This window comes from Pteropus alecto, unplaced genomic scaffold (genome assembly GCF_000325575.1).
Source record: "Pteropus alecto unplaced genomic scaffold, ASM32557v1 scaffold20, whole genome shotgun sequence".
NCBI classification, from domain to species: Eukaryota; Metazoa; Chordata; class Mammalia; order Chiroptera; family Pteropodidae; genus Pteropus; species Pteropus alecto.
In genome coordinates this window covers 46,885,646-46,900,921 of record NW_006436298.1, presented here as the reverse complement: position 1 = coordinate 46,900,921, position 15,276 = coordinate 46,885,646, and the positions used below count along the sequence as shown (strand labels likewise).

The 15,276-nt window shown below is 31.1% G+C and overlaps 1 non-coding gene across 1 annotated transcript; it reads left to right on the top strand.

The window, feature by feature from the left end:
• The first annotated feature begins 6,141 nt into the window (after positions 1–6,141).
• LOC112480886 lies at positions 6,142–6,260 on the top strand. Its single transcript, XR_003046777.1, has one exon. It is a non-coding gene; the product is annotated as a 5S ribosomal RNA (ribosomal RNA).
• Positions 6,261–15,276: the final 9,016 nt, after the last annotated feature.

Sequence of the window (15,276 nt, the reverse complement as noted above, 5' to 3'; positions counted from 1 at the left end):
TTGTAGATGTGATATTGTATTAACCTTTACTGAGGTAGCACAAAATTCCTAGCACAACTTGCTTTAGAATATTGGTCATGCTCATTAAATACTTCTGTTTCTGTCAGAACAACATATTTTATAACATGATATGTGACTCTCAGGCTTCCTCAAAAAAGTTTTTGTCCAAGAGTCTCTGATAACAGTCTGCAAATATAACACACACACACACACACACACACACACACACCCCATATTATTAAACTACTTTCAGACTTTTCTTCCATTACTGGAGAAGACAGAGAAAATTCAGAGACAAGAAAGACAAAGATGGGAAAGAAGTATATTTTTATAATGGTGTAGTTGATTCACTTTTTTCTTTCTTTTCATTTACGTCATTGTTATTCATACTCACAAAGTGATCAAATCTCTTATGGACTTATAAACAAAAGTTGTACATGGTAAATTGCCATTTGTAAATGAGAAGTGTACACTTATTGATTTCAAAAGGTTCAATGTCAGTTTGAAGGATTCTAAACACCAGAGGAAGAGATTGATTGTAGTGGACAACCATAACCAAAGCATATAGCTCAAGGAGTGTGAGTGTGAACATCGTTTCTGTATTGTCTATAATTATTTCAAGATTAGGTTTTTTTGATTTCTTAGTTTAGGTATAAAATACTTCTTTTGGTAGTATCAAAACTCTCCAAGAACATATATGATAAATGTTGCATCTTTGTAAATTATTAAAATATTTAAAAGTTCGATAATTTTTTTTTGTTTTCTGTACGTATAATACTATGAATTCCTGCTCTTGTCCAAGCTATTATTACTTGCCCTTATTCTTACCTCCTGAAATTATTTTTACAAATGACTTACTAGATTCATGTAAGTAAAACCTTTCACAGCTGGTTTGAACTCTGTCATTTGAAGCTGTCATCACAAGTTTTATTTGGTGGAGAATTAACTGATTCTGTTTTATAGCTACAGGCTGAAACTAGTCCCAGTTAGCATTTTACAAATAATTAAATGAGGAATGAATAAAAATTCATAAAAATCACTACTCATATTGGAAATAATAGCTACTACTGTTTGAGTACATATTATGGGCCGGGTACTATCCTAGGCACATTATATGTACTATATAATCCTTTCCAGATAGGGATTACTCATATATAAAACTTGGAGAGGTTAACTTACTTTCCCAGAGGCATACACATATTTAGTAGACAAACTTTCATATCCTATGAATTTTCTATTAAACCAAGCTGCACATATCAGTCCTTGTAAAGCAATATTGTTGAATCAGCAGCAGTGTCTTCATATGTGACACTATATATGCTACAGACATATATTGAAATGTCGAATAAATAAATAATATCAATATAGAAATAGTAGAAATGTAGCTTTGATGCCTGGTCCTTTACATTTCAGAACCTATACTACAATGAAAGAAGACAAAGTTAATGAATGATACATTCAACAGTGTTTATGTTGTATTTTATATGTTCGTAGTGCATAAATTAAAAGAAGGTATGGTCCTTTTCCTTAACACAGGCATAAGACATGAAATGAACACATTATACAAGTTATAGTTTATGTCAAAATAGTTGATAAATATAAATGCACAGATGAATAAACAAAATAAAAACACACTGGACCGAAAGCATTAGGAAAGGACTTATAGAGTTGTTTGATTTGAGCTGAACCTTGAAAGTTGGGAAAAGTTTTAGGAAGTGTTAGGAAGACCATTCCAAGGAACTGAGATGGCATAAAAAAGTACTGAATAATGATTGAGCATGGCTGTGATACATTTTATGATTGTTGGAAAATATTCTTCATCTTGTGGTAAGGTTACATTTCTTGGCCCTGCTGATGTTAGGCTTGGCTGTGTGATTTATTTTGGCCAGTGGAATATGACACATGTGACATATGTCCCACTTGAGCAAAATTGTTAAATGTGACTAGTTCGTTTTGACCTCTGGCTCTTCTCTGAAAGGATAGGTAAATTGCATATCTGACCCCTGGCCTAGAGCAAAACCACAGTCAAGCAGCAGTTTATATGTAACTTGAGGAAGAAATAAACATTTGTTGTTTTAAGCCACTGAGATTTTCAAATGATTCCTTATGAGCCTAGCCTAGTGAAAGCTGGTAATACAATGGTGTTTGAGGGTGACCTGTGATGAATCCTTACTGAAGAAGAGGGCTTATTCTAGATTCTAAAGTTAAGAAAGATAATGGAGATTTAAGTTGAAGATTTGGGCTTTATTTTGTAGTACCTGGAATTGATTGCAATCTTGATATTTACTTCTGTGATTTAAAAAAAGTGTTGCTTCCATGTGATATCATTGTCAACAGGAGTCATTTTTTCTCTGACAGTGATCAAATGTGAATACTCAAATATATGTTTTGTTGTTATGGCTGGAATTAATGGTTTAGTGAATATATCCTACAATTACTTATACTTTCCTGTGCAACATCTATCCTTTGTCATTAACCACATACTATCTGAACTGTCAATGTGTGTATAGCATGGGATCCAGAATTCTAAGAGAGAATTGGCTGGCATGTCATTGGAGGGACATTTTCATGATTTTTTTCTGCTTCTCTGTTAAGTAACTGTCAACAATTGAGAAACATATTTAATCCTTCGGAATTTCTCTTTTTGATTTAGAAATTGTTTCTTTGAAAAGCTATTCGAAGTCTTTAGGTAGCATATGGAATGAATGTCAAAATCTATATAGTCTTGTTAATTAATTTACTATATCCCTATAATAATGTGGTGACCATGTAATTTGTTGTCCAAATAGGGACATTTTTGAGAACAAAATAGAACCCTACTAATTATGCTGAGACAACAGACATAAACAAACTATTCAAGCAAGTCTAGATCAATCCAGTGTACGAAAGAACCAAACTATCAAATTCATCACTGCTCTCTCTCTACTTCCCAGAGAGAATGAAAGGAAGGAGAACTTTCACCAGTGACACTGCCCCTTTTCTAGCAATCATCTGTCGTGCACACAGGCACTGCTTCTCTGTCTCCCTCACTTCCTACTCATTCAACCAGTGAGATAACGGTCGGTTATTGATGCATTCTGAATCTAGTGGTTAAAACTTCCATCACAGCAGAACTTCAGTGAACATGTTAAAAATTTAAATTATCTTCATTATGAAAAGAATAACGAAGATGAATATTTTTTTCTTTTCTTTTCAAGAAAGCATGTGAAAAATAGATTTTTGATTTTAAAGAATTTAATGGTTTTTTTTTTGCCAATATTTTCTCTCTACTCTCTCTAATGTGAAATGTAACCTAAGAAGTATTATTAGCAGTGCTAAGAAACTGTAACTGTTAAGTGTTTTAACTGCCTTTAATTTGACATATGTTTTAAAATGGAATATTTGCAGTGGAATTAAATTCAAGAAATTATATTTGATATGAGCTCTTCAAGGTCAGTGACCATGTAACTTGTTATCTTTCATCCCCACATCCTAGCACAATCCTGAGCACTGAGTAAAAGTTAAAAGTATTTGTTAAATCAATGAAGAAATTAAAAAATAAATCTGTGTGTGAAATATATTAGTATAGATTGAAAATTAAGATTATTTTGAGGTATATCTACAAAAGTAATGGAAAACTTCCTGGCAATAAGAGCTATGACCTTGACTTTAAAAATTTGAAACAATGTTAATACACATAGAAAGCTGAAAAAGACATGGAAATAAAGTGAATAAATACTGAGAAGTCAAAAAGAAAAACATGTTCACTGAATACTGAAGAAGAAATTATTTAGAGGGGATGATTTATTTTTCAGGAATGGCAGTGATCTAGTGTTAAATAAAAGAAATTATCTACATGTCATGAAAAGAAAAGAACGTATATTTGTATACTCGAGTTTAAATTAGCATTCATAATTTCTACTTTAAAAATACTCTTGGAATCTACTTGAGTTACATAATCCTTTCTTCCTTTTTTTTAATAAAAATAATTACATTTGCTTAGTTCAGGAGTGGATGTCAGAATTGTGAGGAAATATTGATTCTAAGTTTACTCTTTAAAGAGCAAACACACACAAAGGAACCATAAGAAATGAATACCATGTAGCAATAGACTGTTTTTGAATGCAATAAAAAGAAAAGCATATAAGAAAATAAGTTGGTAGTCTAAGATTGAACCTACTATATCAATTAAGTATAAATGAGTTAAATTCCTCTATTAAAAGAAAAAATAGTTGAAAAAACTGAGATACACGCATACATACAAATACAGATATATATTTACAAACATATAAACGACTTATCTCAAACAAAGTAAAATAAAATTATGTGCAATGATATGCTAGGACTCTTTAAATTAAAAAGACAGAAGTCACATGCAAAATAGACAACAAATTTGAAAAGTCAGAGCAAACAAGATTAAAGTAGAAAAAGGAAACTTTATAATAGTAAAAGGGAAGACAAAGTAAGGCTTTTCAGTGATAAATAACTTTGTACTGCATAAAAATTCATGAAAATTCATAAATGAGAAGCAACAAAAATAGATACACATAACGAGTAGTAAATTTTAATTGATCCCCTTCAGGTCAATCAACTAAGTAGATAGAAAGACATGTAAAACAGAAAACGTTAATAAAATAAATATAATACGTCTAGTTGATATACACTACACTCTGTATCTTAAAAACATTCTTTTCAAATGTTCATAGGACATTAAAAAAATGACTGTCTTGTTCTGTGTATTTATCAAGACATAAAGAAAACACTAGTAAATTCCCACAAGTAGGCAGTATAGACAGATCTGTTAATTACAATGAAATAAAACTGTAAATTGGAAATTATATTAGTTATATATTGCTATATAACAGTATTCCCACAGATGGTACTTGCTTAAAGCACACAAATTTATTACTTCACAGTTTTAGCTGTGTCTTCTGCAATGTTGTAGTGTCATCTGAGGTTCAACCAGAAAAGGAACAACTTCTAAGCTCACATGGTTGTTGGCAGGATTTAGTTCCTTATGACATGTTGCTACACATCAAAAACTGAAGTAATTCTGAGTTTTTTATTTTTAGGAGTAACAATATAATAAAGTAGTTGGCTATGAGATAAATATTCAAAACCCAACATTTTTATTCTTGCAATTTGCACATATAAATATAATTTCAAAATATGTTATCTGTAATAGTACCATAATATATCATTATTTATGATGAATTTGGTAAAAGGATCATGGAGCTGCTTTGTTTAAAATTATAATATGTTGAAGAACATAAAACAAGATTGGAACCAATGAAAATTTATAATCCAGCTTTTAAGGGAGAGACATAAAATAAGATTTAATTCTTCCAAAATTAGCACATAAATTTAAGGTAATTTTGACTAGAATCTCATTTTTTTGGTAACTATGATTATAAGATATATATAAATATATGTATCAAATAATGTATTACCAAGAAGAGCCAACTAATATATGAAAAGGAATCAGGAGGGAAGACTAGTTTTACCAGGAATTAGAATTTATTTTATGGTCCCTGATTTTAACATAAATGTGTTATAGGAAAATAAATAGGTAAATAATCCGGCAAAACAAAACAGAGAATTAAGACATAGATCCCAAAATAAGTGAATTTATATATTACAGATATAATAAGTATAATTTTTAAATATGCAAAGGTACATGAACTAGCATGTTTGTGCCATCATTTATAAAGGTAAAAGTCTAAAAACAAAGTAAATGTTCAACAATACAGGAATGATTGAAAAATATGTATTTATAAATTTTATTATGGAGCAAGTGAAAAATATAAATTAAAGCTAGGCCAAGTATCTTGTAGTTATAATTAAATATGAAAAGGAAAACAGAAAGGAATAAATAGCATGATTATCACATTTTTGTAAAACAAAAATGTCAAAACCATATATGTACTGTAACATTCAGATATATTTATGTATAAGATTATATGAAGATGATGGAAAATAAGAACGGACATAGAAATTGTTGGGAAGGTCTTCATGAGTTTGAGGGGGGATGGCTCATGTAAATGAGGGGTAAAAAGAGTGAGCATTGGAAGCTTTACCTATTTCTTTATATTGAAAGGGAAAAAATGAAATTTAAGTTAAAACTAAAGAGATACTTTTTTTCCGCCTTAAAAATAGTAAGACATCTATGGCCATGCCACCCTGAACAAGCCCGATCCCATTTGATCTCAGAAGCTAAGCAGGGTCGGGCCTGGTTAGTACTTGGATGGGAGACCACCTAGGAAAAACAGGTGCTGTAGGTGTAAGAAATAAAAAATAAGGGATTGTAAGATGACAAGGCCCTTGCAATCTGTGAGGTCAAACAAGGGTTGCTTCGCCTAAAAAAAAAAAAAAAAAAAAAGCAAGGGTCAGAATATTTGAAAATACATCAGTGAAAGTTTGAGGAGAATAAGCACTCTCAAAATTGATCTTGTGAGTCAAGTTTGACATCCTCTGTAGTTCTATTAAAGTCATTTAACAATACCTATCAAAATTATAACAAATGTACTCTTTTACTCAGCATTTTCACTTATTGGAGTTTATCTTACAAATATACTTAAACATGTGAAATGCAAAAGAATATTAATGTCAACAATGATAGTACTAGCAAATGGTTAGAAATAATCTACATGAACAATAGAGGACTAATTATGAGTCATGACACACCCATACAATACTTTGCAGCTGTTTGGCAGAATAAGGCATTTCCATTTGATCTGGAGTAATTGTCAAAATATGTTGTTGAATAGAAAACATAAGGTACAGAAAAATGTATATAGATTTCTGCTGTTTGTGTTTAAAAGAGTGTGTGTGTACAGGAATTACCTCTGGAACCTCTAAGAGGCATTGGAGACAATGGGGTGTCTCTATGTAGAGAGATGGAATGGCTGAGAGGTTGTGTTGAACTGATTCCCTTTTGTTTCTTTTGAATTTTGTACCTTGTGCCCACATTATGTATTCAAAACTAAAGTACTTTTAAAATGATTCTAATTGATTTACATAGAAAGAATAGACATAATGTAATCAACAGCCTAGCTAAGTATCAGAGAGGCTTTATTATAACAGTAAATTGACATGACCTTCTAGTATTCCCGAGTAATTTATATTTATAAAACTCATTCTTCACTATAAAACTTTGAACATTTTCTGAAAAAGATGTTCCTTTATTTCAAAAATAATTTTTGAAGCCATTTGAAGTTGCAAGTATTATTTGAATTAGAACTGAAACAGAAAAGACTACTAGTATATTGAAATGATTAGAAGAAGTGTGATAATGGATTTCCTGGAGCTCACAGGAGTATGTGTTTGGTTTGACAATTTTAGCTGAGACTGAAGTAGGTAAAGATGTAATTCTAAAGGTTGGTTTCTATTCAACTTTCTCTCACCAAGCCAGAAAACCTTCATGGGTTTAACCTTCATATCTCCATGCAGGTAATGGCAAAACAAACTTGTACTTGGTAAAAATTTAAGTCAAAAAATGTCTCAGTTTTCTAGAATGTAATGATATTTTTAAATAAAATTCTTAATTTTTTTCTGGAGTGCAGCTCGATGTCTAAAATTTCATACCTTCCTAATTAGTACTCTATAACTTTTATTTTTCTTCTCTTTAAGTTGTGTGTAGAATCAAGACAACCATATTTTCCATAAATTCATTTTCCAAAAGGATGATAAATATGTCAATTTAATACTCTATATTGGAATAAATGATATGACAATAAAATTAGTTCTCAGGACTATTTATGTATGTTATGTTTACTAATGCAATATTGTATCACTATATCAGCAAAAATCCTTTGAAATGGCAATTAAATTTTAAGGTTTTTTATCTCTAGAAAGTTCTGAACAATTAAAATACTTAATACTTCCAAAATAAACTGTTATTCTTATAACACTAGTGTGCTTCATAAACTTTTTACTAAAAAACAATTTAAGTAGAAGAAATAACCAATTTAAAAATAATTTTTTTTCCCTTGAACATCACCCAAAAGCAACAAGAAGAGCACAAAACAAAAACTTGAACTTCATTTTCAGTGAATTTAGGCGATCTAAATAACCCCAAACAAGACAAGGAAGAATACAGTGAATATTACATACCAGTTAGTGCGCATACTGAAGCAGAATGCTCCTGGCTCTAAAATTTAGACAAAGCCCATAGTAAGTGCCACTATGATACAAAATCAACATTCATTTATTTAAACCAATGGGATTGTTTTTGTAGACTAATGGTAGAAGCTTTTTTCAAGTAGATTTGTCACAAAATCTTGAGAAACAGGAAAAGAGGTGCTACAAGAAGAAACACACTTGCAGCCATTTTTATAGAAAGTAAACTGCCAGTGAAGGAGTGCAGAGACAGAAGATGAAGCAATTTTTCTATACAAAACCAGGATTCAAAGCACAAAACAATAAAAAAGGAAAATAGGAAGACAATGAAAAATGAAATCTGAGTTTATACAAACCAGGTTTTTAAAATGGAAGAAAAATAAGAAATGAAAGCTAATTGAAAGTAGCTGAAAGGAGAGCAAATACAGAGAACAAGCAGAGGCTTGAGGGACAGAAATGTGAGGGAAATTAAGTGAAATGATCAAATGGTTTTTGTTTATATTTAAAAAATTTAAACTTGACATACCATATTATATTAGTTTCAGATATACAACATACTGATTAGACATTTCTATAACTTACAAAGTGATCACCTGGGTAAGTCTAGTGCTCATCTGACACCATATAGTTATTGCAATATTATTGACTATATTCCCTATGCTATACTTTACATCCCCATGACAATTTTGAAACTACCAATTTGTACTTCTTAATTCCTCCCCGCTTTTCAGCCATCCTTCTAAACCCCCTCCTATTTGGCAACCATCAATTTGTTCTCTACATCTATCTTTCTCTTTTATTCACTTCTCTTGGTTTTGAAATTCCACATATAAGTGAAATTATATTGTATTTGTGTTTATCTGACTTATTTCACTTAGCATAATACCCTTTAGGTCCATTCATGTTGCCACAAATGGCGAGATTTCATTCTTTTTTATGGCTGAGTAATATTCCATTGAATATATATATATATCACATCTTTATCCAATCATCTATTGATGGACACTTAGGTTGCTTCAGTATCTTGGCTGTTTTAAATGATGCTGCAATGAACATGGGAGTCCAATATGTCTTTTCAAATTAGTGTTTTGGATTTCTTCAGATAAATACCCAGATGTGGAATTGCTGGGTCATATGGTAGTTCTATTTTTAATTTTTTGAGGAATCTCTAAACTGTTTTCCATAGTGACTTTACCAATTTGCAATCCCACTAGCAGTGCACAAGGGTTCCTTTTTCTCCACATCCTTGCCAACAATTGTTTGTTAATTTATTGATGATAATCATTCTGAGAGGTGTGAGGTGATATCTCATTGTAGTTTTAATTTACATTTCCCTGATGATTAGTGATGTTAAGCATCTTTTCATGTGTCTATTGGCTACATGTATATCCTCTGTTGAGAAATGTCCATTCAGGTCTTCTGCCTATTTTTTAAAAAATTGGATTGTTTGGGTTTTTTGGTGTTAAGTATATAAGTTCTTTATATATTTTGGATATTAACCCCTTAATAGATGTATTGTTGATGAATATATTCTCTCCTTCAGTAGGTTGTGTTTTCATTTTATTGATAGTTTCCTTTGCTGTGCAACAATATTTTTAGTTTGATGTAGTCCCATGTGGAGGGGGTGAGTAAAATTTGTAGTGATTTTAGAATGTGTTGAAACTTAAGTGACCATTAACTTAAAATAGACTGCCATAAACATGGTTTGGTATATAGAAAACACATGGTAACCACAAACCAAAAATGTACAAGAGATATACAAAATGTAAAGAGAAAGGAATCCAAACATGACACTATAAAGTCATCGACATATAAGAGAAGAGAGTAAGAGTATAAGAAAGAAACACAGAAGAGCTACAAAAACAACAAGAAAACGATAAAATGATGATAATTACATACCTATTAATTACTTTAAATATAAATGGACTAAATGCTCTAATTAAAAGACATAAGATGGCTGAATAGATTAAAAAAACACAAAACTTATACACTGCCTACAAGAGATCCACTTCAGATTGAAAGACACACACAGATTGAAAACAAAGGGATGGAAAAATTATTTCATGCAAAAGGCAATCAACAAACAAAAAACCTGGAGTAGCAATGCTTGTATCAGAAAAAAATAGACTTTAAAACAAGGGCTGTGACAAGAGACAAAAAGGGGCATTTCATAATCATAAAGGGATCAATCCCACAAGATGACATAACTCTCATAAACATCAATGCATCCAATGTAAGAGCACCTAAATAAATAAAGCAAATATTGATGGACATACAGGGAGAGTTCAACAATAATACAGTCACAGTGGGGACTTTTACACACATTGACATCAATGGATAGATCGTCTAGAGAGAAAATCAACACAGAAACAATGAGCTTAAATGACAGATTAGACCAAATAGACTTAATAGATATTTTTAAGATATTTCACCCAAAAGCAGCAGAATATACATTTATCTCAAGTGTACATGGAACATTTTTCAGACTATACCACATGATAGGCCACAAAATAAGCCTCAGTAAATTTAAGAAGATTGAAATCATATCAAGCATTTTCTCCAATCATAGCAGTATGAAGCTAGAAATCAATTACAAGAAGAAAACTGAAAAACAAACATGTGGAGGCTAAATAACATGCTACTAAATAATGAATGGCCTAACAATGAAATCAAGGAAGAAATCAAAGGATACCTTAAGACAAATGAAAATAAAAATACAACAATCCCAAATCTATGGGACACAGCCAAAGCAGTTCTAAGAGGAAAATTTATAGCAATATTGGCCTACCTCAAGAAACCAAGTCTCAAATAAACAATCTAACTTTACACCTAATGAAACAACAAGAACAGCAGCAGCAGCAACAACAACAACAACAACAAGTAAAGTCCAAAGTAAGTAAGAGGAAGGAAATAAGATCAGAGTTGAAATAAATGAAATAGAGTCTGAAAGAAATAGAAAAGATCACTGAAACCAAGAGCTGATTCTTTGAAAATATAAACAAAATTGATAAACTTTTAGCCAGACTCATTTAAAAAAAAAATAGGGCTCAAATAAAATCAGAAATGAAAGAGAAATGACAACTAATACTACAGAAATATAAAGAATTATAAAGAAATATTACAAACAATTATATGTCAACAAATTGGACAACCTGAAAGAAATGGATCAATTCCTAGAAACATACAATCTTCCAAGGATGAATTGGGATGAAACAGAAAATCTGAACAGAACGATAACTACTAAGTTGATTTAGTGATCAAAAAACTCCCAACAAACCAAAGTCCTCAACCTGATGGCTGAACAAGTGAATTTTACCAGACATTTAAAAAAGAATGTCTATTCTTCTGAAACTATTCCAAAAGTGTGAAGAGGCGAGAAGGCACCCAAACTCATTTTGCAAGGCCAGCATTAACCTGATACCAAAGATAGACAATTACATTATAGAAAAAGAGAATTATAAACCAATATCCCTGATGAACATAGATGCAAAAACAAAATTTTAACAAAATATTCACAAACTGAATCCAGCAATACATTAAAAAGATCATACACCATGATCAAAGGATTTATTCCCGGATGCAAGCCTGGTTCAATATTTGCAAATTAGTTATTGTGATACATCACATAAAGAAAATGAAGGATAAAAATTATGCGATCATATCATTCAATGCAGAAAAAGCAAATATTTTAACAATAGTCATGTCATGTCACCTCTCTCATTCCTGATATTGGTAATTAGTTACATCTCTCTCTTTTAAAAAATTTTTTCCTGATCAGTATGGTAAGAAGTTTATCAGTTGTGTCTTCTCAGTGAACCAACTTTTGGTTTCATTGATTTTCTCTATTGCTTTTTATTTTCTGTTTCATTGATCTGATTGTTATTTTTTTTCTTCTGCTTATTTTGAGATTCATTTCCTTTAAAAAAAAAAAAAAGGTTGAAGCTGAGGTCATTGGTATGAAAATTTCTTTTTATTCTAATGTAGGTACTAAAGGCTGTACGTTTACCCCAAAGTGCTGCTTTAGCACCATCCCACAAATTTAGATATTTTATGTTTTTAAATTTATCCATTTATGTTTATTCATTTCAAAATATTCTCTAATTTACTTTTTGATCTTCTTTGATTTATGAATTTTTATTATTATTGTTATTTTCAAATATTTGGGAACTTTTCAGAGATCTTTAAGTTACTGATTTTTAATTTAATTCTATTATAGTCAGAGAACATAAATTGTATGACTTAGGTCCTTTTAAATTTATTGAAACTTGCTTTCTGGTCCAGAATATCATCTGTCTTTGTTAACGTTATTATGTACTTGAATAGAATGTATATTTGGCTGCTGTGTATATGGTGTTCTGTAAATGTAAATTAGGTCAAGGTGGTTGATTATATCTTCTTTATATGTACTGATTTTCTGTCTACTCATTCCATAAGTTATTGAAAAATGAATATTTAAATCTCCAACTATGGATTTGTCTATTGCAAAGTTCATTTTTACTAGTGGAAAAAAAGGTTGAAAGGCTCAAGATCATGTTGATGGCATTAATAATGTATCCAAATAATAGCCATGATTATTTCTTTTTAAATCTACTTTGGCTTCTCTAAACATATATATCTTTAATTTTTATGCTTGTAGCTTCCCAGATGACATTTCAAAAGAATGTGTCAGTTCCTATTTTCACAATGAGGTAAATATGCATTTAATTCAAATTGGCTAAAAAATGTCCAACAGTCTATAAATTCATATCAGTTATACTTGGCAACCTAGTTGCCATATCATTTTTTTTTTTTAATCTGGTCAAGGGGCAATTTGAAGTCTGGTTGATATGGTGATACTATTTCTGTTATGCAATCGACACGTCTAAAAACCGAATTCCAAGAATAAAGCTCTTTAAACTATCTCATAATCTTTTCACTGAACAATCACTAATACATTCTGTTTAGTAATAGTCATATAGAAGAAACCCACGGGGCCTTTTTGTCTCTTCTAGATAAAGATAATAGTGTTTATACCGTCATCTTTCTAACTATTGAGGTGAGCTATGGTGATGACAAAAAAGAAGATACTCTTTTTTAGTTAAAGTAATATAGTTTCATTTGTTAAAATATTTATACAAAAAAAACAGAGAAGTAGATCTATAAATGAAGATGAGATATTATGCTTTTAACCGTTGAGGCTGCTAAAGACTTCTAAGGATTAAGTGTAGATATTCAGGTCAAAAGAGCAAAGATTTACCAAAGCACTTTTGGCAGAAGTAATGATATACAGAGATAGACTTGTACTTTCTAAATTATAATTACCATCAAGGAGATTATATTGTAGCTATGAAACATATTTTCAATAAATAAATTTAAAATAAAAGAATTTCTTATTACCTGTAAATTTATGAGTGACAACCTTCATCACAGCTACATATGATAACTAATAAAATGATAGATTACATAATAGTCTTTAGTTAAAAGAACTACTGTCTTTTTAGTCTGATATAATTAAATAAAATAAGTCACTATTCATGAGAATAAAACTCTAAAGTAAACATCTAACAACTCTAAAAGAAGAAAAGAGAAGGAAATAAATTTTTTCTCAGTTAATTTTATGGGATTAGAAGACTTCTGGCTAAAGTTTAGCATATTTTAGTATACCTGAAACATTTTGGATAAAACTTCATATTATGACCATACAATGGAAAGACAGTAGAAACAAAAATGACCAAATGTTTCCATTCTCTACACATCAGTATTGGACTAGGATAGCCACATCACAGTGAGTTCTTCATTCATCTAGAAATGTAAGGTGTTGGACCAGTCAGAACAGCTACTATCAAAAAGTTAACAAATAACAAGTATTGGTGAGGATGTGGAGAATAGAGAACGCTTGTGCACTGTTGGTGGGATTGCAGATTGGTACAGCCACTATGGAAAACAGTTTGAAGTTTCCTCAAAAGATTAAGAATAGAACTGCCTTATGACCCAGCAATTCCACTTCTGGGTATTTATCCAAAGAAAACCAAAACACTAATTTGAAAAAAGGACACTCAGTTGCTTGCATGTCTTGGCCACTGTGAATAATGCTGCTATGAATGTCAGTGTGTAAATATCTTCTCAGATATGGGTTTTCAAGTCTTTGGGTAAATACCCAGTAGAGGAATTGCTGGTTGTATGATAGATCAATTCTTAGTCATACCAACCATATTCTGTGATCATAATGCTTTGAAGCTGGAGATCAACTGTAAAAACAAAGGATTACTTTTAAAAATGGCAATGCTAATCCACTTTCTATATTAACTCAAATTATAAAGGTTTTATTTTAACTAAATTTGTTAGAAGTATCCTTAGACAAGATGCAATTTATAATGATTATCACATGCTTATAAAGTTAATCTTGAAGTAAAATGATCTGTTTGGTTTGGCTCTCAAAGCACCACTCTTCCTCTGCAGGGCTTTGAACAATTTGAGAAATGAAGCAGAGAAATGCCATGGGGCCAAAACATCACTTATATCAGTGGGAGAGGCCCAGTGGAGGATGTGGCTCAAAGTTAGCCATGTGGATTTATTAGCACTGCTCATCAGAGTTCGACTAGACTGAGTTAAGTGTCTTCACCACCCGCAAGGCACACCTGATGCCTGTTGCCAGAGGCCCCAAAGGGGCAGAAACTCAAACCTGCTCTGACAACCTATTCTCAAGAGGAGATGTTAAGTCAAGCTTGCTAATTTTTTTTTTTCCCCATTACACCAATCAGATGAGGCATTCTGTTTCTGAAAAGTGAGTGTGCTGAGAGAAAATCTTTCTTTGTAGAAATTAGGAGTGGACTCTTAAGGCTATTATTTTTAAAATTCTAAAAGGACTTAAGAGCAGATAAGTGGTATATATAAAAGAGCTGTTCAAAAGGAGACCAATAAGAATCACTTCTTTTTTTCTCTTGGTTGGTAACTTTGTGGATTAAATGACCAGGACTCTTTGATAGATAAATGTAAGAAAAAAGCAATGAATTGAAGATAAAATTATACATTAAAAGAAACTTGAGTTATATAAACTGAAAAAAGAAATGGGCAAAACTAAACTAGTATTTTGGGTGCACAGTTGGGTGGTACAATTATTTTTTAAAAAGCAAGGAAACAATTAGAATTTCTTTTGCAAAGTGGTTTAACTTTTTTGCAAAGTTGTGACTATGTATACAT